The sequence below is a fragment of the Nannobrachium achirus genome (genome assembly GCF_963921795.1).
Source record: "Nannobrachium achirus genome assembly, chromosome: 9".
NCBI lineage: Eukaryota > Metazoa > Chordata > Actinopteri > Myctophiformes > Myctophidae > Nannobrachium > Nannobrachium achirus.
The window spans coordinates 10,624,522-10,651,198 of NC_137818.1; the positions used below are offsets into that span (position 1 = coordinate 10,624,522).

Consider the following 26,677-nt stretch of genomic DNA (forward strand, 5'->3'; position numbering starts at 1 on the left):
ATCTGTGTGCAAACCTCTACACCGTTCCCAACCATGATGTATAGGTTATGTTAATCTTAGGACTGATTACCCACAGTGATCAATAAAGCTCTGATCCATATAATCTGATCCAGTGTGTCCTGGATTCCAGCATCTCATCTTCTTTGCGCATTGGGCCCATAGTAATTCTACCGTCTGGACATTGTTTCATTTCTCAGCTTGAAGGATCCCTGGAACAGGAGAAGAAAGTCAGGATGGATCTGGAGAGAGCCAAGCGGAAGCTGGAGGGAGATCTGAAGCTGACCCAGGAGAACCTAATGGACCTGGAGAACGACAAGCAGCAGCTGGAGGAGAGGCTGAAGAAGTAAACACTCCAATCCAATAAGCTTATAAATACATAGAGGGCCTAAATGTCTGTTTTCTTTCACTTAAAAGTTGCAGATCACAGGTCCAAGCATGTGTTTTGAATCCTCAGAAAAATCCATCTAGCTTTACTGTACCTTTTTTCTTTGCTCGATCTTTGTACTCGTTTAGTATTCCATATTCTATGAATTATGTATAAGATTGATGCTCAGAACAAAGGGTAATGCAATTAAAATGCGCGCCAAAACAACAAGACACTTGGACGCTTGGAAAACATATCCACCATACATAAAACACAATGTTTGGTGCAGTGGGTCTTTAAATTTACTGTAATACAAACATGTTTCTTTTAATAGGAAGGACTTTGAGCTTTCCCAGCAAAACAGTAAGATTGAGGATGAACAGGCTATGGGTGCCCAACTTCAGAAAAAACTTAAGGAGTTGCAGGTAACTATGAATGCAATATGAAGCAAAACTATAACCCATTAAGACCTGGAATTATTGTTTACTATAGTTATTGAAACATAGCAGATATACAAGCTCAAAGAGCAGCACTGAGTGCCGCGCTGTGAGCTTGTAGATCTGCTATTTTTGAAAAATTGTGAAAAAGTCTTTGAATATTTTGACCCAATTCTATAAATGTCTTCTAAAAAGCTTTTGAAAAACATAATGTTTCAATGTCAGTGGTTTTCAAACTTTCATGTCAAAGACCCCTAAAGCTTGTGAATCTGCTACTTTTGATGCTTTTGTGTGACTGTAGTTATGATCAAGTAGGGGCGTTGATTTATGAAATAAACACTAAAAATATAGAGATAAGAGCTTTTTGCCCCCGACAGCAACGTCCAATGCATTTCTTTCCGTCAGGCCCGTATTGAAGAGTTGGAGGAGGAACTGGAGGCCGAGCGCGCGGCCCGGGCCAAGGTGGAGAAGCAGAGGGCCGACCTCTCCAGGGAACTGGAGGAGATCAGCGAGAGGCTGGAGGAGGCCGGCGGAGCCACGGCCGCCCAGATCGAGATGAACAAGAAGCGGGAGGCCGAGTTCCAGAAGGTGCGTCGGGACCTGGAGGAGTCCACGCTGCAGCACGAGGCCACCACGTCCACGCTGAGGAAGAAGAACGCCGACAGCGTGGCCGACCTGGGCGAGCAGATCGACAACTTGCAGAGGGTCAAGCAGAAGCTGGAGAAGGAGAAGAGCGAGCTGCGGCTGGAGCTGGACGACGTGGTCTCCAACATGGAGCAGATCGTCAAGACCAAGGTGAGTCAGAAGTCTGGAGCTGGACGACGTGGTCTCCAACATGGAGCAGATCGTCAAGACCAAGGTGAGTCAGAAGGCTGGAGCTGGACGACGTGGTCTCCAACATGGAGCAGATCGTCAAGACCAAGGTGAGTCAGAAGGCTGGAGCTGGACGACGTGGTCTCCAACATGGAGCAGATCGTCAAGACCAAGGTGAGTCAGAAGGCTGGAGCTGGACGACGTGGTCTCCAACATGGAGCAGATCGTCAAGACCAAGGTGAGTCAGAAGGCTGGAGCTGGACGACGTGGTCTCCAACATGGAGCAGATCGTCAAGACCAAGGTGAGTCAGAAGGCTGGAGCTGGACGACGTGGTCTCCAACATGGAGCAGATCGTCAAGACCAAGGTGAGACCAAGAAGTCCTCGACACGGAGAAGATTGTTAAAAGGATAGTTCACCCCCCAAAATGACTTGATTACTAAAAATCGATTACTCACCCCATGGAGACATGACTTCAAGGACTTTCTTTTTAGTTTTTGTCTCATTCCTAAGCCAATAATTTGATGATAATAAAGACCCTCATGAGTCCGGTATAGGAGACACAAAGAGTCTGCATGAATGCATCCATGAATGCATTCGTGTCCCTATGGGGTGAGTAATCGATAGAAAAAAGAAAAGTAATTTTTTGGGTGAACTATTCCTTTATATTAAGACCAAGGTGAGTCGAACGGCTCCGACATGGAGCAAATCTTTAAGACCAAAGTGAGTCAAAAGTCCTAATTGCACAGAATCAGGTCAGAGTGATCATTTTGATTCATAATAAAATGATGTAAAAACAAAATGTTTTCAGACAAACTTGGAAAAGTTGTGCCGCACCCTGGAGGACCAGATGACTGAATACAGGACAAAGTCTGAGGAAGGTCAACGATCCATCAACGACTTCACCATGCAGAAAGCAAAGCTTCTGACTGAGAATGGTAGGACAACAACCTTAGCAACAAGTGGGGAGATATAGGCCTATATTGATATCCAGCTCGTTCCATTGTTATTGAGTTTGATTTCAGCTACTGTATAACTGATTTGATATTTAACCTTCAATTAAGTTTAAACCTAATTGGAGGCTGATGAATGTGGTGTCTGTCTACAGGCGAGCTCATCAGGCAGATGGAGGAGAAGGACTCCCTGGTCTCCCAGCTGACCAGAGGGAAGCAGTCCTACACCCAGCAGGTTGAAGACCTCAAGAGACAACTGGAGGAGGAAGTCAAGGTACAATAATAGGCTGCAATAAAATGGTATCTGCCATAAATAATCATTCATTCATAAACTGGTTGATTGATTGATTGATTGATTGATTGATTGATTACTTAGTAAAACATGTAAACAGCGCTGTGATGAAAGTTCATAAGAGAACAGGTTCTTTAGTTTTGTTGTGGATTCTGCAACTAACTAAAGCAAACTTTTTAGCTTTTTTAAGACCCAAAAGAGAAATGACATTACAAATGGAACAGTGTACAAATGGAACCAAATGGACCACCAAATGGATTGGGTTCCATTTGTACACTGTCAGAGTTAAGGGGAAGACCTTGATATTTAACAGTTTTGAGAACCATTGAACTAAAATCACTCCCACCTCCTCTCCTCTCTTCCTAACAAAAGGCCAAGAACGCGCTGGCCCACGCGGTGCAGTCGGCCCGCCATGACGCTGACCTTCTGAGGGAACAGTATGAGGAGGAGCAGGAGGCCAAGGCGGAGCTGCAGCGCGGCATGTCCAAGGCCAACAGCGAGGTGGCTCAGTGGAGGACCAAGTACGAGACCGACGCCATCCAGAGGACCGAGGAGCTGGAGGAGGCCAAGTAAGCTCATCTAGTTTACTGTCAGAACCGTCACACCTTGACCCTATCCGTCCGTCCGGACGGGTAACACTTGACACTGTGGTTCCCCTGACACATCACTGTGACATCACAGGTGACATCACAGTGATGTCAGATACTCAGAGCATGGATCTCCATATATGGGCATAAACAGGAGACATCACATTGATGTCAGATACTCAGAGCAGGGATCCCCATATATGGGCATAAGTTAGGACGTAGAGCATGGAAGGAACAAATTATTTCAACCAGTTCCTTTCCCCTCCATCAGGTGCCCCGGCTGACCGGGGGGCAGTATAGAGACCAGGATTACAGCATGTTTTTTTGTAAGGTTACCTTCCCTAGGGGACATGGGGAGAACAGCATACTCCACACAGAAAGGCCCTTTCGCCAACCTAGGCTATGGGCACTGATGATGCGGAGGGAGAGAACACTCCCCCTGCGCCCACAGTTGGAATCAGCACTACCGACTACGCCACCGTTCCCTCTCGGCACAATCATTTTAACCATAAAGTAGCCTATTACTCCCACTACTTTAGCTGGGGGCCGCTAGCTGCACCTCCAAGATCATCCTGATAATGTGGATTGTTTGATGTTTGGACCCTGTAAATAGGAAGAAGTTGGCTCAGCGTCTGCAGGATGCAGAGGAAGCTGTGGAGGCCGTCAACGCTAAATGCTCCTCCCTGGAGAAGACCAAGCACAGGCTGCAGAATGAGATCGAAGACCTCATGGCCGACGTGGAGAGATCCAACGCTGCCGCTGCGGCTCTGGACAAGAAGCAAAGGAACTTTGACAAGGTAATGACACTTACACATTCTATGGCAGGTATTTATTAATTCAGGTCGGTAACCTTGCCAGCATTGATCCTCATTGATTGTACCTTATTTTGAAGACCCACGAAAGCCACGAAAGTGTCCACGTTGTGTAAATTCACGCTACTGTATCATCGAACAACATGTTTTCTTTCACCCAGAAAAGAAAAGATTTGACCGCAACTGTCCACCGCATAGTTACGGCCTGTTGAAAAAAAGCGTTACCCGGCGATCGACACAATCTGTTGTAGAATCCGAGATAAATGCATTTTTCTGCATCCCGTTCCATTGAAGTGAAGCCGGAAGCGAATATGCGGATGCCTAGCGCCTATAGCATCATGGGAAACTGAGTTTCCTGCATAACTCCGGGCTTCATGAGACCACGATTTGATATAAAACAATGGATAGACATAGGCTACTCTTCAATGGCACAGAACCTGAATTTCTGAATAAATTAACATACTCGTCAATGGCATCAAATGTGTTAAGAAAGACACTATCTTGTAATAGTTCTTAATAGTTCTTAATATGTTGAATTGGTTGATCCAACTTTACATATGATTTAACCAGGTTCTGGCTGAGTGGAAGCAGAAGTTTGAGGAGTCTCAGACGGAGCTGGAGAGCACCCAGAAGGAGGCCAGGTCTCTGAGCACTGAGCTCTTCAAACTGAAGAACTCTTATGAAGAGTCTCTGGACCATCTGGAGACCATGAAGAGAGAGAACAAGAACCTCCAAGGTAATATACACTTTCATTCATCTTCTTTATATGCCATAGTGTCGTAGTAAATCAGTGTCATATTTGTTTTGGGCATTATGACACATTGATATTGATGACCACTGCACACGTAACCTCCACATCCCACCCCTGTACCCATCGTTTAAATACTTGAAATGTATTGTAGAATAGACTACTCTGTCCCTGCTATCGACAAATAGTTTTTTTTTCTTCTTAAGAATTAAGATTGAAGAGTATACCTTTGCATGGCTGGGACCAATGTACAATAATCCAATACTTTTTTTTAAAACAGAGGAGATTTCTGACCTGACCGAGCAACTCGGCGAGGGAGGAAAGAGCATCCATGAGTTGGAGAAGGCACGGAAAGTACTGGAGCAGGAGAAGGCAGAGATACAGACTGCACTGGAGGAAGCTGAGGTGAGAGTGGAATATAAGCTCCAAAGCTGCCACATTATTTTATGTAAAGTTGTGAACAACTTCACAGTATCTTCTACGTAAACAGCAGTCTAGGTGGGAATGGTTCGAGCACTTTAAAGGACAACTTTTTTTTTTTTTTACAAAAATAAGGGTTCATATTTTAGATAGTCATTAGAGAAAAAGTTTTAGCGATTTTAATTACTTTGATTTCCGTGGGTGGGGGCATGCGTACAAATGGCTAAATATGTATTTTTAGACTCAATAACCTGGCATTTTTCTTTATCACTAATTACAGTAACACTACTAGCCCCCATAAGTCACATCTGCCCATGAAAGATTGCAGTGCATCTTGTGAATGGGCTTATTGTGTCTAATAATACATATCTAGCCACTTGTACGTATGCTCCCACCCACTGAAATCAAAGTAATTAAAATCGCTAAAACGATAGAAAGCAGTAAATGAAAACATTTTAACACTCACTTTTCTCTTCTCTAATTACAATCTAAATATGAACCCTTGTTGTAAAATAAAGTTGTCCTTTAAAGTGCAAGAAAGGGACATTTCTCATATTTCTCATATTGTTTGTTTGTTTTCTCCCCCGACAGGGATCCCTGGAGCACGAGGAGGGCAAGATCCTCCGGGCTCAGCTGGAGTTCAACCAGGTGAAGGCCGACATCGAGCGCAAGCTGGTGGAGAAGGACGAGGAGATGGAGATGGCCAAGAGGAACCAGCAGCGGGTGGTGGACACCTTGCAGAGCTCCCTGGAGTCGGAGACGCGCAGCAGGAACGAGGCCCTGAGGCTGAAGAAGAAGATGGAGGGAGACCTCAACGAGATGGAGATCCAGCTCAGCCAGGCCAACAGGCAGGCGGCCGAGGCCCAGAAACAGCTCAAGGGACTGCACTCCCACATGAAGGTATGGTGATGTTAGGGACTCCACTCCCTCATGAAGATATACTGTAGTGGAACTGTGAAAACTTAAACACTGATGACTCTGAATCTTGTCAATATTGTTTCCATATCATCACCTTGCTGAAATAATAGCCTACTAAATAAAAAGAAATTGAGGAAAATTACACTAAAAGTTACACTCTTTACTGTCACACACAGGTGACTCATTAATAAATAAATGTAACCGCAAAGTGGCAACAAGGTCAAAGCATGTAAGAAGATTATGAGACACTGACGAAGTGGAAGATGACACTAAATGGCTTTCTCAAAAGTTTTACGTTTGTGTAGTCAAAAACTCCAGGACAAAAATTCACTCGTCCTAGACAATTTGCCCTCCTGGCCCCCATACTGTGGAATAAACTCCCTGTCGCACTTAGAAGTGCAGACTCACTCCCTAGCTTCCGCCGCGGACTGGGAGACTCACCTCTTCAGACTTCACCTAAACCCATAGCACTACTGTAACACTGCCCATTCCCTCGTTGACCACACATGAAGCTACGTAGATACTGTAGCATTTCTTTACTGATTAGGTGCGTGGTCTACCTATGTTATTTTTTTTCTTCCTAGATTGATATTTCTATGCATTTGTTGTATTGTTGTTGATGTTCTGACATATTATCTAGCTTATTATATTGATGTATTACCTGCTTATTGTAAGTCACTTTGGATTAGTTTTGTCCGTATTCTGAAAAAAGGCCATTATTTTAGCAGATGACGTCATGTAAGTTACGTCCAGAGACAAATAGGTGACATTTCTTGAACGGTTGACATTTCAACAGGACTCCCAGCTGCAGTTGGACGACGCTCTTCGCGCCAACGACGACCTGAAGGAGAACATCGCCATCGTGGAGAGACGTAACAACCTGATGCAGGCTGAGCTGGATGAGCTGCGCTCCGCGGTGGAGCAGACGGAGAGGGGGCGCAAGCTGGCCGAGCAGGAACTGCTGGATGTCAGCGAGAGAGTCCAACTGCTGCACACCCAGGTATTTCAGTCCAGGGGTCTTCAACAGGGGGTCCGGGACCTCTAACCTTTTTTCTGCATGGGCACACTTTTCATGTCCCAAGAATCCATGGGCACACCAACATAATACAGAGGTGTAAATATCGTCACTGTCGGGCGGAAACCTTGTAGCTCCAAGTTTCAAATTTGTATGTTTCTTCGCAAAGTAAAGTCCTGCTTCGTCATACAAGGCTGTCGCACAACAGTAGTGAAAACAGCAGATCTACAAGCACACAACGTGTGCTTGTAGATCGGCTGTTTTCACTAGTTTAAACCATTTTTAAAATGATAAATACAATACTGGCTTTCAAGCAGTTTCAGGGGGCACACTTGACCCTTCTCAGGGGCACACCAAAGGTCCCCAGGCACGGTGGTTGAGAAACACTGCTCTAAGGGGTCCTCAGAGTTACTACAGGGGGGACGCCAAATCTTTGTGATAGGACCATTCTTTTATGTTAACAACTTGAACGCTCACATCCCTATTCTGAGGAGAACTTTAGCCAAAAATAGCAGATCTACAAGCTCTCAACACAACTACAAGCCACACCCACCAATAATTCATTGAGTATGCCTGGTTGTCCGGTGGGTGGAGACCCAGCTGAAGTTAGCCACACCCACAAAATGGCAAAAGGGGAGGGGCTGTGTTTATGATGTCATTAACTGCATCAAGACTGCATCAAGTACGTTATTTCCAGGTCCGTTTTTACCAGAGCAGTATAATCAGAGAGTGGTGTCACCGCGGGGTCAGAAACAGCACTGGTCACGTGGTTCATTGTCACTTTACACCTCATAGACTTCAATGCATTTTGTAAACTTCCGGTTGGCCGTTTGTCACTATACGCCAATAGATGTGTGCGTAGACGACCTGGCCCCATGAAGTGAACGGGAGTGACGCAACTCTCCATTCTAGGGCTCTGGTTCTTACCAATTATAGAGGGTTTAAGTGGTACCGGATATGCAGCTCGGCAAATAAAATGTTCTGCACCAGGATAACAATTGTATTTCTCGATAATGACCGATGAGCCAGACGTTAGCCCTTACTCAACATCTCCCTTGCGTTTCCCAGAACACCAGTCTGCTGAACCAGAAGAAGAAGCTGGAGGGAGACACGTCCGGGCTCCAGGGCGAGGTGGACGAGGCGGTGCAGGAGTGCCGCAACGCCGAGGAGAAGGCCAAGAAGGCCATCACGGACGCCGCCATGATGGCCGAGGAGCTGAAGAAGGAGCAGGACACCAGCGCCCACCTGGAGCGCATGAAGAAGAACATGGAGCAGACCATCAAAGACCTGCAGCACCGCCTGGACGAGGCCGAGCAGATCGCCATGAAGGGAGGCAAGAAGCAGGTCCAGAAGCTGGAGACCAGGGTGAGAGTAATGTACTGTATAGTTAATGAAGGGAGACCAGGGTGAGAGTAATGTACTGTATAGTTAATGAAGGGAGACCAGGGTGAGAGTAATGTACTGTATAGTTAATGAAGGGAACTGGAGACCAGGGTGAGAGTAATGTACTGTATAGTTAATGAAGGGAGACCAGGGTGAGAGTAATGTACTGTATAGTTAATGAAGGGAGACCAGGGTGAGAGTAATGTACTGTACTAGAGGTTCGCGGCCCTTCGGGCCGCTCACATCTAGAGTCCACGCCCGCTTCTTTACTAAAAAACTTTTTTTTTTCAAAAAAAGTAAAAAAAAAAAAAAAAAATTGTAAAAAAAAAGTAAAAAAAAAAAAGTTTTTTTTGGGGGGAACTATTGTGGCGGAACTATTGTGGCGGAACTATTGTGCCGCAGCACGTTTCCGGTCGGACATATTACTGTACTGTACTGTACCGTACTGTACTGTGTACTGTACTGTACTGTACCATACTGTACTGTAGTGTACTGTACCGTACTGTACCATACTGTACCATACTGTACTGTACTGTACTGTACTGTACTGTTCTGTACCCTTTACTCAAGAGATGGATACAGTCCAGAGGGCAGCTAAGCAATACAAATGTAGGATAGCTCAACATTAAATATGCAGTTTGTTCCAAAATGCAAAATGGTGTAAAATGTTGAGTCTGTAAGATATATACAATAGTTTCAGAAATCCAAACCCCTCAGGTACAGGGTGGCCTGCTCTGTTTCTTTAGGTGGCATGGGATGTGTAGTGTAGTAGGAAAGGCAAAGTTAAATATTATGTTGAAATAAAGTGTACAATGGTAGGCCTACTGTTGAATGTTTTTTTTTTTTAATTATGAAGTTGTTGTAGAACATGGAATGATTTTGGCATCGGTAGCTTAATACTTTTGTGCTTTTACTCAAGTAACACATTCGAACACAGACGTTACTTGTAACAGAGTACTTTTACCTAAGTAGAAACATTTCAGTTCTTTTCCACTCGCAGCGTCAACGGACGTTGCCGTTGGTGTTATACACCGAATCGTGAACTATAGAAAGCGGTGCCTGCGATGTTTTGATGTTTTAAATCATGTTTATGTCATTTCTACACAGATGTTGTTTGTTTTAGGTAATTTCTACACACGTTGTTGTTCATAGCTTAAGAGGATAGGATCGAGTAGGGCATGGGAGGGAGAGTACTTTTACCTAAGTAAAAACATTTGAGTAGTTTTGCAACTCAGCATCCACTAATACTCCGAATCAGCCGCCCCTCTACCCCTCTCCCTCTCAAAGCCGTTCTGAGTAGAGGTCTTCACGGGTCCAGCGCCCGCGAAAAAATAATAGGCCTAATATTTTTTTATCATTTTTTAACCCATTTTATAATGGAAATATATATATATATATATATATATATATATATATATATATATATATATATATATATAAATGAATAAATAAAAGACGACAACAGGCAACGTTTTTTTGCTGTTTGAAAAATAATAGCCCTAATAGTTTTTTTTATTTTTTAATCCATTTTATAATGGAAATATATATATATAAATACAAATATACATATAAATGAATAAATAAAAAACGACAACAACAGGCAACGTATTTTTGCTATGTTTGATTTGTTCTTTTCTTATTTAAATAAAAAAATGAAAACTTCCCCATGGGGTGCTGGAACACCTGCAGCACCCCTAGTTCCCACGCACTGGCAGAGTCCTGCACAGTGGCCACTGTGCCAAATTCACTTTCACTTTCAGCGGTGTGGATGCTCGGAAGCAAAGAAAGTCACCACAGTTTGATTTGATCATTCCTTAGTCAATTATGAAGGGATTTCAAAAATTAAAACGTCTCCATATTGCTTGGGAAGTGTACTTCGCAGAGAAACCGTGGCCTTTGCGATTCGCTAATCGCGGGATTTCGCATCGCGATTTTGGGACGTGCATGGACCCCTAAAGGATTATTTTGTTCCATATTATATAGCCAATGGAATATGACCTGTCAGCAAACACGTAGGAAAAGTACTACACTCTCTCTACCTCTCTCTCTCTCTCTCTCTCTACACTCTCTCTCTCTCTCTCTCTCTCTCTCTCTCTCTCTCGCTCTCTCTCTCTCGCTCTCTCTCTCTCTCTCTCTCTCTCTCTCTCTCTCTCTCTCTCTCGCTAGTTTGTGGACGCCCTTTTGTGATGTAATTCGCGTCGGAGGACAAAATGGATGATGCAATTGCGAATTGTGCAATAAGCATAAAAACACAAACTATACGGTCCTGCAGAGAGACTAAATGTATAAAATGTTGACAGGGCAAAGCGTCCAGGTTAGTCTGTCCTGGTGTGTGTGTTTATGAGAGGTGTTGTCACATATTGTAAATGTAGATACAGTTTGAAGTGTGTGGAAGTGTGTCTCACCATTGGAATGTTGGTTGGTCAAATGTAGGGATTTGATAGTTAATGAAGGGAGTCCAGGGTGAGAGTAATGTACTGTATAGTTAATGAAGGGAGGTAAGGAGCAGGTCCAGAAGCTGGAGTCCAGGGTGAGAGTAATGTACTGTATAGTTAATGAAGGGAACTGGAGACCAGGGTGAGAGTAATGTACTGTATAGTTAATGAAGGGAACTGGAGACCAGGGTGAGAGTAATGTACTGTATAGTTAATGAAGGGTGAGAGTAATGTACTGTATAGTTAATGAAGAGACCAGGGTGAGAGTAATGTACTGTATAGTTAATGAAGGGAACTGGAGACCAGGGTGAGAGTAATGTACTGTATAGTTAATGAAGGGAACTGGAGACCAGGGTGAGAGTAATGTACTGTATAGTTAATGAAGGGTGAGAGTAATGTACTGTATAGTTAATGAAGAGACCAGGGTGAGAGTAATGTACTGTATAGTTAATGAAGGGAACTGGAGACCAGGGTGAGAGTAATGTACTGTATAGTTAATGAAGGGAACTGGAGACCAGGGTGAGAGTAATGTACTGTATAGTTAATGAAGGGAGACCAGGGTGAGAGTAATGTACTGTATAGTTAATGAAGGGAGACCAGGGTGAGAGTAATGTACTGTACTAGAGGTTCGCGGCCCTTCGGGCCGCTCACATCTAGAGTCCACGCCCGCTTCTTTACTAAAAAACTTTTTTTTTTCAAAAAAAGTAAAAAAAAAAAAAAAAAATTGTAAAAGTAAAAAAAAAAAAGTTTTTTTTGGGGGGAACTATTGTGGCGGAACTATTGTGGCGGAACTATTGTGCCGCAGCACGTTTCCGGTCGGAATATTACTGTACTGTACTGTACCGTACTGTACTGTGTACTGTACTGTACTGTACCATACTGTACTGTAGTGTACTGTACCGTACTGTACCATACTGTACCATACTGTACTGTACTGTACTGTACTGTACTGTTCTGTACCCTTTACTCAAGAGATGGATACAGTCCAGAGGGCAGCTAAGCAATACAAATGTAGGATAGCTCAACATTAAATATGCAGTTTGTTCCAAAATGCAAAATGGTGTAAAATGTTGAGTCTGTAAGATATATACAATAGTTTCAGAAATCCAAACCCCTCAGGTACAGGGTGGCCTGCTCTGTTTCTTTAGGTGGCATGGGATGTGTAGTGTAGTAGGAAAGGCAAAGTTAAATATTATGTTGAAATAAAGTGTACAATGGTAGGCCTACTGTTGAATGTTTTTTTTTTTTAATTATGAAGTTGTTGTAGAACATGGAATGATTTTGGCATCGGTAGCTTAATACTTTTGTGCTTTTACTCAAGTAACACATTCGAACACAGACGTTACTTGTAACAGAGTACTTTTACCTAAGTAGAAACATTTCAGTTCTTTTCCACTCGCAGCGTCAACGGACGTTGCCGTTGGTGTTATACACCGAATCGTGAACTATAGAAAGCGGTGCCTGCGATGTTTTGATGTTTTAAATCATGTTTATGTCATTTCTACACAGATGTTGTTTGTTTTAGGTAATTTCTACACACGTTGTTGTTCATAGCTTAAGAGGATAGGATCGAGTAGGGCATGGGAGGGAGAGTACTTTTACCTAAGTAAAAACATTTGAGTAGTTTTGCAACTCAGCATCCACTAATACTCCGAATCAGCCGCCCCTCTACCCCTCTCCCTCTCAAAGCCGTTCTGAGTAGAGGTCTTCACGGGTCCAGCGCCCGCGAAAAAATAATAGGCCTAATATTTTTTTATCATTTTTTAACCCATTTTATAATGGAAATATATATATATATATATATATATATATATATATATATATATATATATATATATATATAAATGAATAAATAAAAGACGACAACAGGCAACGTTTTTTTGCTGTTTGAAAAATAATAGCCCTAATAGTTTTTTTTATTTTTTAATCCATTTTATAATGGAAATATATATATATAAATACAAATATACATATAAATGAATAAATAAAAAACGACAACAACAGGCAACGTATTTTTGCTATGTTTGATTTGTTCTTTTCTTATTTAAATAAAAAAATGAAAACTTCCCCATGGGGTGCTGGAACACCTGCAGCACCCCTAGTTCCCACGCACTGGCAGAGTCCTGCACAGTGGCCACTGTGCCAAATTCACTTTCACTTTCAGCGGTGTGGATGCTCGGAAGCAAAGAAAGTCACCACAGTTTGATTTGATCATTCCTTAGTCAATTATGAAGGGATTTCAAAAATTAAAACGTCTCCATATTGCTTGGGAAGTGTACTTCGCAGAGAAACCGTGGCCTTTGCGATTCGCTAATCGCGGGATTTCGCATCGCGATTTTGGGACGTGCATGGACCCCTAAAGGATTATTTTGTTCCATATTATATAGCCAATGGAATATGACCTGTCAGCAAACACGTAGGAAAAGTACTACACTCTCTCTACCTCTCTCTCTCTCTCTCTCTCTACACTCTCTCTCTCTCTCTCTCTCTCTCTCTCTCTCTCTCTCGCTCTCTCTCTCTCGCTCTCTCTCTCTCTCTCTCTCTCTCTCTCTCTCTCTCTCTCGCTAGTTTGTGGACGCCCTTTTGTGATGTAATTCGCGTCGGAGGACAAAATGGATGATGCAATTGCGAATTGTGCAATAAGCATAAAAACACAAACTATACGGTCCTGCAGAGAGACTAAATGTATAAAATGTTGACAGGGCAAAGCGTCCAGGTTAGTCTGTCCTGGTGTGTGTGTTTATGAGAGGTGTTGTCACATATTGTAAATGTAGATACAGTTTGAAGTGTGTGGAAGTGTGTCTCACCATTGGAATGTTGGTTGGTCAAATGTAGGGATTTGATAGTTAATGAAGGGAGTCCAGGGTGAGAGTAATGTACTGTATAGTTAATGAAGGGAGGTAAGGAGCAGGTCCAGAAGCTGGAGTCCAGGGTGAGAGTAATGTACTGTATAGTTAATGAAGGGAACTGGAGACCAGGGTGAGAGTAATGTACTGTATAGTTAATGAAGGGAACTGGAGACCAGGGTGAGAGTAATGTACTGTATAGTTAATGAAGGGTGAGAGTAATGTACTGTATAGTTAATGAAGAGACCAGGGTGAGAGTAATGTACTGTATAGTTAATGAAGGGAACTGGAGACCAGGGTGAGAGTAATGTACTGTATAGTTAATGAAGGGAACTGGAGACCAGGGTGAGAGTAATGTACTGTATAGTTAATGAAGGGTGAGAGTAATGTACTGTATAGTTAATGAAGAGACCAGGGTGAGAGTAATGTACTGTATAGTTAATGAAGAGACCAGGGTGAGAGTAATGTACTGTATAGTTAATGAAGGGAACTGGAGACCAGGGTGAGAGTAATGTACTGTATAGTTAATGAAGGGTGAGAGTAATGTACTGTATAGTTAATGAAGAGACCAGGGTGAGAGTAATGTACTGTATAGTTAATGAAGGGAGACCAGGGTGAGAGTAATGTACTGTATAGTTAATGAAGGGAACTGGAGACCAGGGTGAGAGTAATGTACTGTATAGTTAATGAAGGGTGAGAGTAATGTACTGTATAGTTAATGAAGAGACCAGGGTGAGAGTAATGTACTGTATAGTTAATGAAGGGAGACCAGGGTGAGAGTAATGTACTGTATAGTTAATGAAGGGAGACCAGGGTGAGAGTAATGTACTGTATAGTTAATGAACTGAGGCAAGAAGCAGGTCCAGAAGCTGGAGACCAGGGTGAGACACTATTAACCCATTTAAGAGATAGTAATAAAAAATCAAACCTCGGTTTGAATCTGTGAATCTGGGCAGCTTTACCCTGTGTGTGTGCGCGCTTCTCAATCTGTTCCTGTCTGTCAGTAGTTTACTGATGTAAACTGATGTGAGGATGCTGCGGAACAGCGCCCTCTTCTGGTCACCAATTGTCATTGCAGCTGTTTATGCTGGACGGGACAGACAGGGCATGAGACACACAAAGCTATCCATAGGGAGCGTTGTTTCTCACCGCTCACTCCTCATGCACTGAAGGAAGCATGAGCTCAGTTCGGGGCCCTCGAAAAAAAAAAACAATTATCGATTACTCACCCCATGGAGACTTTTAGGCTTTCTGATCAATCACAATTGTCAGAACCTAAAATAACCGGAGCAGGAACAATATGGTGACCAACATGTTGAGAAGTTAGATTGTTTACATCAAACTAGTCCAGTCATTTTAGGCCAAAATTAGGCCAAACCTGGAACAAATTGCAATAGTAGCAAACTCAACTGATTTTGTATCCTCAATATGTCCTTAGTGAGGGAAAAAAAGTCCCAAGGAATCCCATCGGGGCAAAGTTTTGAAAACGACCTATCTACCTTCACTTACTATACACTACAATATATAGGAAAAAATGACTGAAAAAAAATCTGCTTTAAGTGGGATGTGAGGGGTCAAACTAGGGGTTTTTAATTATTCTGAATCCATTGCAATCATTTGTTTTGCACGAAAAACATTCCTTGGGCCAGAAATGGCCACTCAAAACGTCAATTTTCATCAATTTTCATCAATTTTCAGTCTTTTGGGGTCCGTTTTTAGCCCAAGGAATGTTTTTCATGCAAAACAAATGCTTGCAATGGATTCAGAATAATTAAAAACACCTAGTTTGACCCCTCATATCCCACTTAACCCTCTAAGGCCCACGGTTGTAATATTACAACGTTTGTATTATATCCAAAAAAAGGTTTAAATCATTTTATTTTAGCTCCCCCTACCACCTAAACACCACCATTGGATTCTATTGTTTAGTATTACAATGCCATTGGCCACAATATTTGCATATAAATACCCCCCACAGGGGCTGACATTCACACCCGCCACACCCGCTGAAATTCCAGAGTTTTGACGAACAACATCTCACTTTTTCATGGAAGCTATACCTCAAAAAAACATAAGTAAAATGCCTGTACTATTCTTTTTGGTGATCATTAGAATGTCTAGAACATGTACATATGTTATTATTTTGAAAAATATCCCCCATATGTAAATTAGAGCATGATTTATGATTTTTGATTTATGGCTATAAAATCTTACAAAAACATTTTTTTGAAAAAAACATTACATTTTCCTCTTAACACGTTGCAGTCCGAAATAGAATGGTGGTTGGTAGATTAGCCGTGAAATTTCTATTATTGTATTGTGATCTGAGACATAATATTATGTTTATAAACATGACCCCGCAGCCCCTCCATCTTGAACAGCGCCGCTGTTTTTTCTTTTTTTTTCCCCCCAGGCCAGTAACTCACCATGATTTTCTCGATCTCCGTTGGGATAGAATGGGGGTTTTGGCCGATCGTCGATGTCCCCGTGCGTTTCGCGTGCGCGATCCTTTCACGTAAATGTCCCCGCAAATAGTCCATGTGTGACTGAAGAACAGAACTGAAAAGTTTCGCTAGCATAGCCCCAAGCATGGCTGCAGGAGGAGCTCGAGTGTGTAGACAGTAAACGGATGGGTGGAAGGTGCCTTGGAGAAGGAGAGGCGCTGACGTCACCTCTGCTTCATGCACGGTCTGCATGAGCCATCAGTGCACGAGTGGTGACTAGGGAAGGTTAGACGATCGCCGATTTTCGGATCAAAAGCTTTTATTCCGGTTTTAAAGACAAAGTCCGGGAATAGACGGCCTGGCTGAGAGTCCCTGGGGGGATGTGCGATATAGTACGGTTTTAACATTAAGGGGCCCCCCTTGGCTTAGAAGGTGTTAATAGGACTCCTACAACACCATCTGATTTTTTTCAATTTTTTATTTCAAGTATATTTCTTAATGCGGGCCTTAGAGGGTTAAAGCAGATTTTTTTTCAGTCATTTTTTCCGTTATATTGTAGTGTATAGTAATTGAAGGTAGGTAGGTCATTTTCAAAACTTTGCCCCGGTGGGATTCCTTGGGACTTTTTTCCCTCACTAAGGACATAATGAGGATACAAAATCAGTTGAGTTTGCTACTATTGCAATTTGTCTGAGGTCTAACCCTAAAATGACTGGACTAAACATGACACTGCTTTTTACACTGTCCAACCGCAAGTGGGATCTCTGCCTTCATAATTCACTCACAGATTTTCCCCGTTGAACACACCTTAGAGACTCAGGCATGTGCTTTTCTTTTAAGGTAAGGGAGCTGGAAGTGGAGGTGGAAGCGGAGCAAAGAAGGTCAACTGATTCCGTCAAAGGAGTTCGCAAATATGAGAGACGCATCAAGGAGCTCACTTATCAGGTACAATCCTTAGATCAGGGGTCTTCAACGTTTTCAGGCCAAGGACCCCTTAGTTGAGAGAGAGATGAAGCAGGGACCCCCCGAAACTCATACTGTAGATACCATATAGTTTCATCGACAGCACAATCATCAGTGCATTTTGGATTCATGTACAGTAAATGTGTGTTTCCACTTGAACCATCAATACTTAATAAACTTGACCTTTCACTCTGTACTTAGTTTTCTCTTTTCCCACTCTACACGAAACCTCTTTGCCGAAAATAGCCGATCCACAAGCTCACAACGCCTCGCAGCACGAGGCGTTGTGAGCTTGTAGATCTGCTATTTTTGGCTAATGTTCTCAGAATATGGACGGTTGGGTTCAAGTGGTTAATATAAAAAGGAGGAAAAAGGTTTCTATCACACAAAAGATTTGGAGGACCCCCTGTAGTAACTCTGAGGTCCCCCTAGCGTTCCCGGACCCCCTGTTGAAGACCCTTGCTTTAGATATTGAGCACAACTTTTGTTTTAACACGTAGCTGTAGTAAACATCAATGACAGTGATTAATCAATGTCTTAACGATGCAGACGGAGGAGGATCGTAAGAACCTGAGCCGCCTGCAGGACCTGGTGGATAAACTGCAGCTTAAAGTCAAGTCCTACAAGAGAACTGCAGAAGAGGCTGTGAGTATTTATCAGCAATTTTATCACTATTATTTCCTAATAAATGTTGCGTTTTTGTTGTCGTTTTCTCCTCAATGAGTAAATGACCTATATGTAGCCCCCACAGTTAGTACCAGCCATGAACCAGCGACAACAGCCCTGCTAATCGGGCTCAGCCCTATTAGCATGACTGGTTGTGCGTTGGACTGGCGGCGAGTGGGAGTCCCGGGTTCAATCCCCGCTTCCGTGCATCACTACATATAGTTGACCTATGACAATACATAGTTGTGACATCACATTCCATCCTTGTCCCTTGTATGCCCATATGGAGATCCCTAATGTCATCAATATTAAGCCCATACATTAGACTTATTGTGTGAGTCTCATTGTGGTCTATAACATAAGACATCTATGATGTCAGACGTCAGTCATATGGGAGAATATTTTGTCCACATTTTGACCAACTTAAACAACCAACTGCAACTCGAATCACACTTGCAAATGAATTCCGTCCTGTGCGAATTCCGTCCTGCGCGACCTCGCCCTTTGGGGCAAGGTCGCTTTTCGCCCTTAGGCGTCTTACTGGCTATTATTATTACTATTATTACCTTGCATAATCCCCAACATTATTGTATTCCAGGAGGAACAAGCCAACAGCAGTCTGGGCAAGTTACGTAAGTTGCAGCATGAGATGGACGAGGCAGAAGAGCGGGCCGACATCGCTGAGTCTCAGGTCAACAAGATGAGAGCCAAGAGTCGCGATACGGGCAAGGTGAGCAGCTAGAGAGAAAAGACCAACAGGAGTGACTATACAGGCCATTATGAGCATGTACACACACACACACACACACGCGCACACACACGCACACGCGCACACACACCGCCACACACCTATTTGAATAGCAGATCTATAAGCAAACAACACATGAGTTTGAGGTTCGGCCATTATCAAAAACATTTAGGGACAAAAATTTAACTACCAAACTTTTAAGCCCAAAGTTGCTTATAATAAGTGTACATGGCAACACTTGTAAGCATCTGGTGGCAAACATCACTATTTATTTGACCATTTGTCCATTTCTGAAATGTTTGTATTTTATTTGAAAACGTTAAGCAGATGTGAAAGTGAAATCTCTATTTTAACATTTATAATCTTCTTTCTTCCTCTTACAGAAAGGTAAAGCAGATGAGGAGTGAGGCTCCCTGACGGATGACCGTTCTAATGAAATCATTTTTTCTCTTATGCAACATAACAGAACAATGATTAAGGCAAGTGTTCTGATGAAATTATTTTCCTCTATGAAACATAGCAGAAAAAAAATAATAAAGCAATCTAAAAGCATTCTGTTTGTTTGGAGTGTGTCCTGTGTCTACCTTTTCTGATGTACATTAAAAAGTAAAAGATGTTACAATTGAGTCTATACTGTTCCCAAAAGGCAAATACATATTTCCAGTACAACAATGTCTGATCCATGATCGCTTCAGACAGACTTACACTTCCTGATGTAGCCTACTACAATGTAATGACTATTGTATGTAACTGCTTCTTGCCTTACTTAACCCATTTAGAACGGGTACACATCATTTTGTATCATTATTTTATACTTTCACTATTGAAAAATAGCAGATATACAAGCTCACAGCGCGGCACCGAGTGCCGCGCTGCGAGCTTGTAGATCTGCTATTTTTGAAAAATCGTGAAAATTTGAATTTTGACCAGATTCTAAAAGTGTCTTTTGAATCCTTCTAAGATTTTTTTGAAAAACCTATGTTTCTATGTCAGCAATCTGGCTAGTCATCTTGAAAGAAAAGGTCCTTTTCGCTTAAATGGAGCTCAGTTAGTCTGTTCTTGAGAGACTACCATGTCAGTGGTTCTCAAACCTTTTCATTTGAAGGACCCTCAAAATGATATTTATTTGGCCACAGACCCAAATCTCAAAATATTTAGTTCCAGGGACCACCCAGAAGCAAAATTTGAGTTACAAACGTTCGCTTTGAAAATACACATATTCAAAGGTTTGCACACATTTTCACAACGTTTTTAAAAATAGCAGATCTACAAGCTCGCAGCGCAGATCATCTGCTATTTTTCACTGGTTAAAGCATTCAATAATTCTAGGCCTGAAGCATGCTTCATATAGCCTGGCAGGGACGTGCTGGCCATTGGGAAAAGCGGGACAACTCCCGAACGGCCGGTTCATTATCGGTCGGTCCAGGCCGGGCCATTAGGAAAAAATGAAACTGTTTGCACAAAAGTAAAAATTTTACTGTTTGCACAAAAAGTAGTGAAAACAGCAGATCTACAGTGCGAGGCGTTGTGTGCTTGTAGATCGGCTGTTTTGACTAGTTTAAATCATTTTTTTTTGGGACATACACAGTGGCGAAACTAGCCCCCGGTGTGCCCCGATGCGAGATTTTCACCAAGTGCCCCACAACAACAACAACAACAACAACAACAACAACCACCTTTTTTCTACAGCGCAAATGCAGACAGCGCAAATGCGGGACACCAGGCTCCAACAGAAGACATCTACACACTCGCCATCTAATTCATGACAATATGTAGCCCAACCAAGTAGTGTCTCACTGTCTCCATCTCTCTCTGGTGCTAATGAACTCTTCCCTATGGCACTCCAACACAACAACTCTGACATTAGTCTTCACACTACAAACATCACCACGCCGTTTTTCCAAAACAGCATTATAAATATCATCCATTAAGACAACTAGGCCTACATTAATGACAGCACACAGTTTAATTGACAGTGATGCATCACTGCAAACCAGCATTATTTATATTAATTACTTAACTCACCTGCTAAAGTAAGGTGGATGACAACAACAAGACCAGTTGGGCACGTTTTGTTCCATATTCCACAGTGTCTTGGTTTTAGAGAGCATGGCAAATATTAACTGTTCCCCAAAGTCGTGTGTTGAAACTTTATATTCCATAATGCCCGAGAGTGTTGTTTTTACTTCAGAAGTTCAGAACGTCTCTTCAGCCTGTGTTCCGTCAGCAGCACTAAGGGGCCCTGTCATAGCTTCCTGTCATACCAGTGGACATTTCAAAACAAGAGTCATTGTATTGGATATTTGTAAAGTGATCATTCAACACGTTTTATTTTGAAATGGTAGCAGCCTACTACAGGAAATAGATGCAACAGATCAGGACAGAAGCGGCTCCGTCTGTATACATTGTTATTATTAGATTATTTATTTTTTCTCCTCCACCTGCGTGTGCCCCTGGACGTCACGGGCCCTAATGCGCATGCGTCGGCTGCGTCAGCGGTAGTTACGCCCCTGAATACATGTGCATATCATATGGAAACTAGAAAATATTGTTCCTTCGAAACAATTGTGGGCTCGCTTCAAGCCAGAAAACAATGTCTATAAAAGTACAAAATGTCAAGATCGCAGGCAGTGCTCTCTTTGACGTTACTGAAATTAGCTGCATGCATGATTTGAGGCATTTTGTTCCAAAAATGTGTTATGCAAAAGTTGACCCGCTGGTGGCGCTATAACAGGCCAATGTGAGAAGGGAGGCATCTGTTCCTTGACCTAGTGGGAATGTGCTTGCAAGATTTCACGCATATCGCAGGCTGTATTCATGAATTAATTAAAAAATAAAGTGTGCATGCGTGTGTGCGTGCGTGAATGAATGAATAAATAATAAAGTGTGCGTGCGTGCGTGCGTGCGTGCGTGCGTGCGTGCACGTGCGTTCACTCGCTCGCACGCACGCACGCACGCACACACGCAAGCACGCACACACGTGTGTGCACGTGCACTTTATTTATTTATTCATTCATTCATTGAATGAATGCGTTCGTGGAACGAATGCTCACTACGGTCATCTGTATTTTTTAAGCCCTGGGAAACCCACCTTAACGCCCTCATTAGCATAATGTATGCAAGCATAATGTATGCGCAACACGCCCACACGCATTTCCAAACCAGCCCCAATTTTCATACGTCGACTAAGCTCCTCCCCTTCATTTACATACGGCCGTCTGCATATTTTACGCGCTGGGAAACGCCACTTAACAGCCTCATTAGCATAATTTATGCGAACCACACCCACACACATTTCCAAACCATGCACCGCCCCCAATTTTCATACGTCGACTAAGCTCCTCCCCTTCATTTACATACGGTCGTCTGCATTTTTTACGCGCTGGGAAACCCACCTTAACGCCCTCATTAGCATAATGTATGCGAGCATAATGTCTGCAAACCACGCCCACACGCATTTCCAAACCATGCCCCGCCCCCAATTTGCATACGTCGCCTAAGCTCCTCCCCTTCATTTACATACGGTCGTCTGCATATTTTACGCGCTGGGAAACGCCACTTAACAGCCTCATTAGCATAATTTATGCGAACCACACCCACACACATTTCCAAACCATGCACCGCCCCCAATTTTCATACGTCGACTAAGCTCCTCCCCTTCATTTACATACGGTCGTCTGCATTTTTTACGCGCTGGGAAACCCACCTTAACGCCCTCATTAGCATAATGTATGCGAGCATAATGTCTGCAAACCACGCCCACACGCATTTCCAAACCATGCCCCGCCCCCAATTTGCATACGTCGCCTAAGCTCCTCCCCTTCATTTACATACGGTCGTCTGCATATTTTACGCGCTGGGAAACGCCACTTAACAGCCTCATTAGCATAATTTATGCGAACCACACCCACACACATTTCCAAACCATGCACCGCCCCCAATTTTCATATGTCGACTAAGCTTCCCTTCATTTACATACGGTCGTCTGCATTTTTTACGCACTGGGAAACCCACCTTAACGCCCTCATTAGCATAATGTATGCGAGCATAATGTATGCGAACCATACCCAAACGCATTTCCAAACCATGCCCCGCCCCCAATTTGCATACGTCGACTAAGCTCCTCCCCTTCATTTACATACGGTCGTCTACATTTTTTACGCGCTGGGAAACGCCACTTAACAGCCTCATTTACATAATTAATGCAGACCACACCCCGACCTCATTTACATAATTAATGCAGCCTCATTTACATAATAATCAGGCTCGCCGCCCCGCACGCGATGACACCCTCGGGGACCCCCGCTATTTAATTATGTATTTATTTAGAAGGAAGGAAGGAAGGAAGGAAGGAAGGAAGGAAGGAAGGAAGAAAGAAAGAAAGAAAGAAAGAAAGAAAGAAAGAAAGAAAGAAAGAAAGAAAGAAAGAAAGAAAGAAAGAAAGAAAGAAAATGAATTTGCGTAAATTTACGGGGTTCTTAACGAGGAGGCAGTTAATTAATTAATTAATTAATTAATTAATTGAGGCGCACACGCACGCACGCACCACGCCCACACGCATTTCCAAACCATGCCCCGCCCCCCCATTTGCATAAGTCGGCTTAATTTACATAATTAATGCGTGCGACGCCCACAAAACTCATTACGTTAGGCCCACTCGTTAAGTCAGAGTCCTCCCTCTTGTTGAAACCACGCCCACTCGTTAATAGCAGATCTACAAGCTCACAACGCGTCTTGATGCGACGCGTTGTGAGCTTGTAGTTGAAACCACGCCCACTCGTTAAGTTCGACTCCACCCCTTGTATTTGCGTGTAATTACCCCGTCAGCGCGGTGACGAGAACGCTTGTCATGCGGCCTCATTTACAGGAAGGAAGGAAGGAAGGAAGGAAGGAAGGAAGGAAGGAAGGAAGAAAGAAAGAATTTGCCTAAATGTGTGGGGTTCTTAACGAGGAGGCAGTAATTACGCACGCACGCACGCATGCATGCATGCATGCACACACACACACACACACACACACACACACACACTTTCTTTGTTTATTTATTTATTTATTCATGTGTTCGTTCATTCATTATATATTTATTTATTTATTTATTTATTTAAATACTCTGTTGCTAGTATCCACAACTTTCCAACATCCCATAATGCATTGCGCAGAAGTTGGATGGAGCTTCCGTGAGCTTGTATGTGGTATTTAATACCAGTAACACGAGAAGCCAGAAAGCGAGTTTGGAGACGGTAGCACGCTGCAAACCGGAGTTATGGCTCTTTAAAGCCCAGCCGATCGATAGGCAGACGCCTGGGGGGGGGCGGAGTCCAGGGGCGGAAATAAATAAATAATTAATTACATAAATAATCAGTCTCGGAAACAGTCAGGAAATAAATAAATAAATAAATAATCAGTCTCGGAAACATAGTCGGGAAATAAATAAATAAATAATCAGTCTCGGAAACATAGTCGGGAAATAAATAATTAAACCAGTAAGACTCCCTAATATATACTGACTGCGTAGCGATTTGTGTGATTTTAGGGCAAAATCTGTAGGAGTAGTGTCCAAAAATGGGTTTAAAAAAATCGGCCTGAAGGTGGCGCTACATGGTACAGATCCATGTTGATGACATGAGCGTAGAGCAAGTGTGTACCGATTTGTGTGATTTTAGGGCAAGATTTGTAGGAGCAGTGTCCAGAATGAGTTTTGGCCTCATGGTGGCGCTAGAAGAGGAGGGCCATGTGAGAATCGTAGTTTGGCAGGCAAGGACTGTGTGTGCCAAATTTGGCACGGATCGGGGCAGCGGTTGCAGAGATATGAGCAGGGCAAAAGTGTGACGGACAGACAGCCGGTCGAGGTTTCGATAGTAACTGCGACCCGACGGTCGCAATTTATCAGTCAGTGGCGGCGCAGTTGGGCCTGGTGTGGAGACAGGGAAATAATTCATTCAATAAATAAAGCTCCTTTTAGTTGAGCTTGTACCAGTGAACTGTACTGTCATGAAACTTGTCGTAAAGTCTTCAATCAATCACTCGATAAAGGGATCAATACAAACCCACATTTACCCAAAACAGCTGATCCACAAGCCCACATGCAGCCTTGTAGATCGGCTGTTTTTATTGTTTTATTTTTTAAATTGTTTCCCCCTGACTTAGTCTTTTCTAGGATCACCTTTTAGTTGACCTTGTACCAGTGAACTGTACTGTCAATGACACTGTACCTATGACAGTCCTATATCAATAATTCGTTCATTCATGAATGACTTCCCTGTGGAAATAAGCCAAAAACATTACTGGGATCTCCTTTTAGTTCATGTTTATTACGTATCTATCTATCTTCCTATCAATTGGTCACATGCATTCACATTGCACTGAACGCACGCAAGCACGCACGCACGCACGCCCGCTCAGCAGCTGGCTTTTTTTCTTTTTTCTTTTTTTTCACAGAGCTCCAGACTCAGACACCGAGGTCTCGGAGGGCACCCAAGCCGGACTGCGTGCTCTGGCAGCGGCCGCGAAGCGGCCGCGGCCGCCCCAACCCACTGGAGCTAGGTAGAGTCTGGTGAAATAAAACCTATCAGTAGGTCCCCATCAACAGATGTCGCTGTAGCCAAGGAATTCACACCCAGCCTGCTCACCTGACCAGGAAGTCCAACCAGTCTGTCTGCTGCTGCCTCAAGGTAGGAATCACAGTATGTGTGTTAAACTGCTCCACGTTGTCACAGTAATCATTGCTATAGAGTGCTTGTTCAGTAACAGTGTTAAACGGCTCTATATTGTGACAGGAATCCTTCCCACCAAGTGTTTGTTCACTAACAGTGTTACAGTGTGATATGAAAGAATCCACATGAGGGCAGTGTTTCCATTCTCAACTCACTGAGTTGAACAGAGGGCGGAACTCAATGCAATAACAAGTCCTATTATTTAGAAAGGAGTCACGTCAATGTCAGCATTTTTTTTTCTCTCTCTCTTTTTGGCAACATTTTTTAAATCATTTTTTTAAATCATTTCACAATGTAAAAACAAAAATCCTTTTTGAGAAGTATGTAATATTTATACTTATATATATTTGTTGATGTTGATTACATACTGTACTGAGAAGTTGCAGATCACAGGTCCAAGCATGTGTTTTGAATCCTCAGAAAAATCCATCTAGCTTTACTGTACCTTTTTTCTTTGCTCGATCTTTGTACTCGTTTAGTATTCCATATTCTATGAATTATGTATAAGATTGATGCTCAGAACAAAGGGTAATGCAATTAAAATGTGCGCCAAAACAACAAGACACTTGGACGCTTGGAAAACATATCCACCACACAGAAAACACAATGTTTGGTGCAGTGGGTCTTTAAATTTACTGTAATACAAACATGTTTCTTTTAATAGGAAGGACTTTGAGCTTTCCCAGCAAAACAGTAAGATTGAGGATGAACAGGCTATGGGTGCCCAACTTCAGAAAAAACTTAAGGAGTTGCAGGTAACTATGAATGCAATATGAAGCAAAACTATACAATTGTTAACCCATTAAGACCTGGAATTATTGTTTACTATAGTTATTGAAACATAGCAGATATACAAGCTCAAAGAGCAGCACTGAGTGCCGCGCTGTGAGCTTGTAGATCTGCTATTTTTGAAAAATTGTGAAAAAGTCTTTGAATATTTTGACCCAATTCTATAAATGTCTTCTAAAAAGCTTTTGAAAAACATAATGTTTCAATGTCAGTGGTTTTCAAACTTTCATGTCAAAGACCCCTAAAGCTTGTGAATCTGCTACTTTTGATGCTTTTGTGTGACTGTAGTTATGATCAAGTAGGGGCGTTGATTTATGAAATAAACACTAACA

At 42.7% G+C, this 26,677-nt stretch overlaps 1 pseudogene across 1 annotated transcript in view; it reads left to right on the forward strand.

Moving 5' to 3' along the window:
- The window catches only part of LOC308291736 (myosin-7-like), a 61,327-nt pseudogene that overhangs the window by 23,068 nt on the left and 11,582 nt on the right, over nucleotides 1-26,677 (forward strand). The window contains exons 22-36 of the transcript in view: nucleotides 198-343; nucleotides 699-789; nucleotides 1,207-1,596; nucleotides 2,425-2,551; nucleotides 2,722-2,840; nucleotides 3,231-3,427; nucleotides 4,059-4,242; nucleotides 4,828-4,993; nucleotides 5,286-5,410; nucleotides 6,017-6,325; nucleotides 7,140-7,343; nucleotides 8,427-8,723; nucleotides 17,307-17,431; nucleotides 17,952-18,074; nucleotides 18,694-18,825. The product of the transcript in view is annotated as a myosin-7-like (transcript). The remainder of the gene's footprint in view (nucleotides 1-197; nucleotides 344-698; nucleotides 790-1,206; nucleotides 1,597-2,424; nucleotides 2,552-2,721; nucleotides 2,841-3,230; nucleotides 3,428-4,058; nucleotides 4,243-4,827; nucleotides 4,994-5,285; nucleotides 5,411-6,016; nucleotides 6,326-7,139; nucleotides 7,344-8,426; nucleotides 8,724-17,306; nucleotides 17,432-17,951; nucleotides 18,075-18,693; nucleotides 18,826-26,677) is intronic.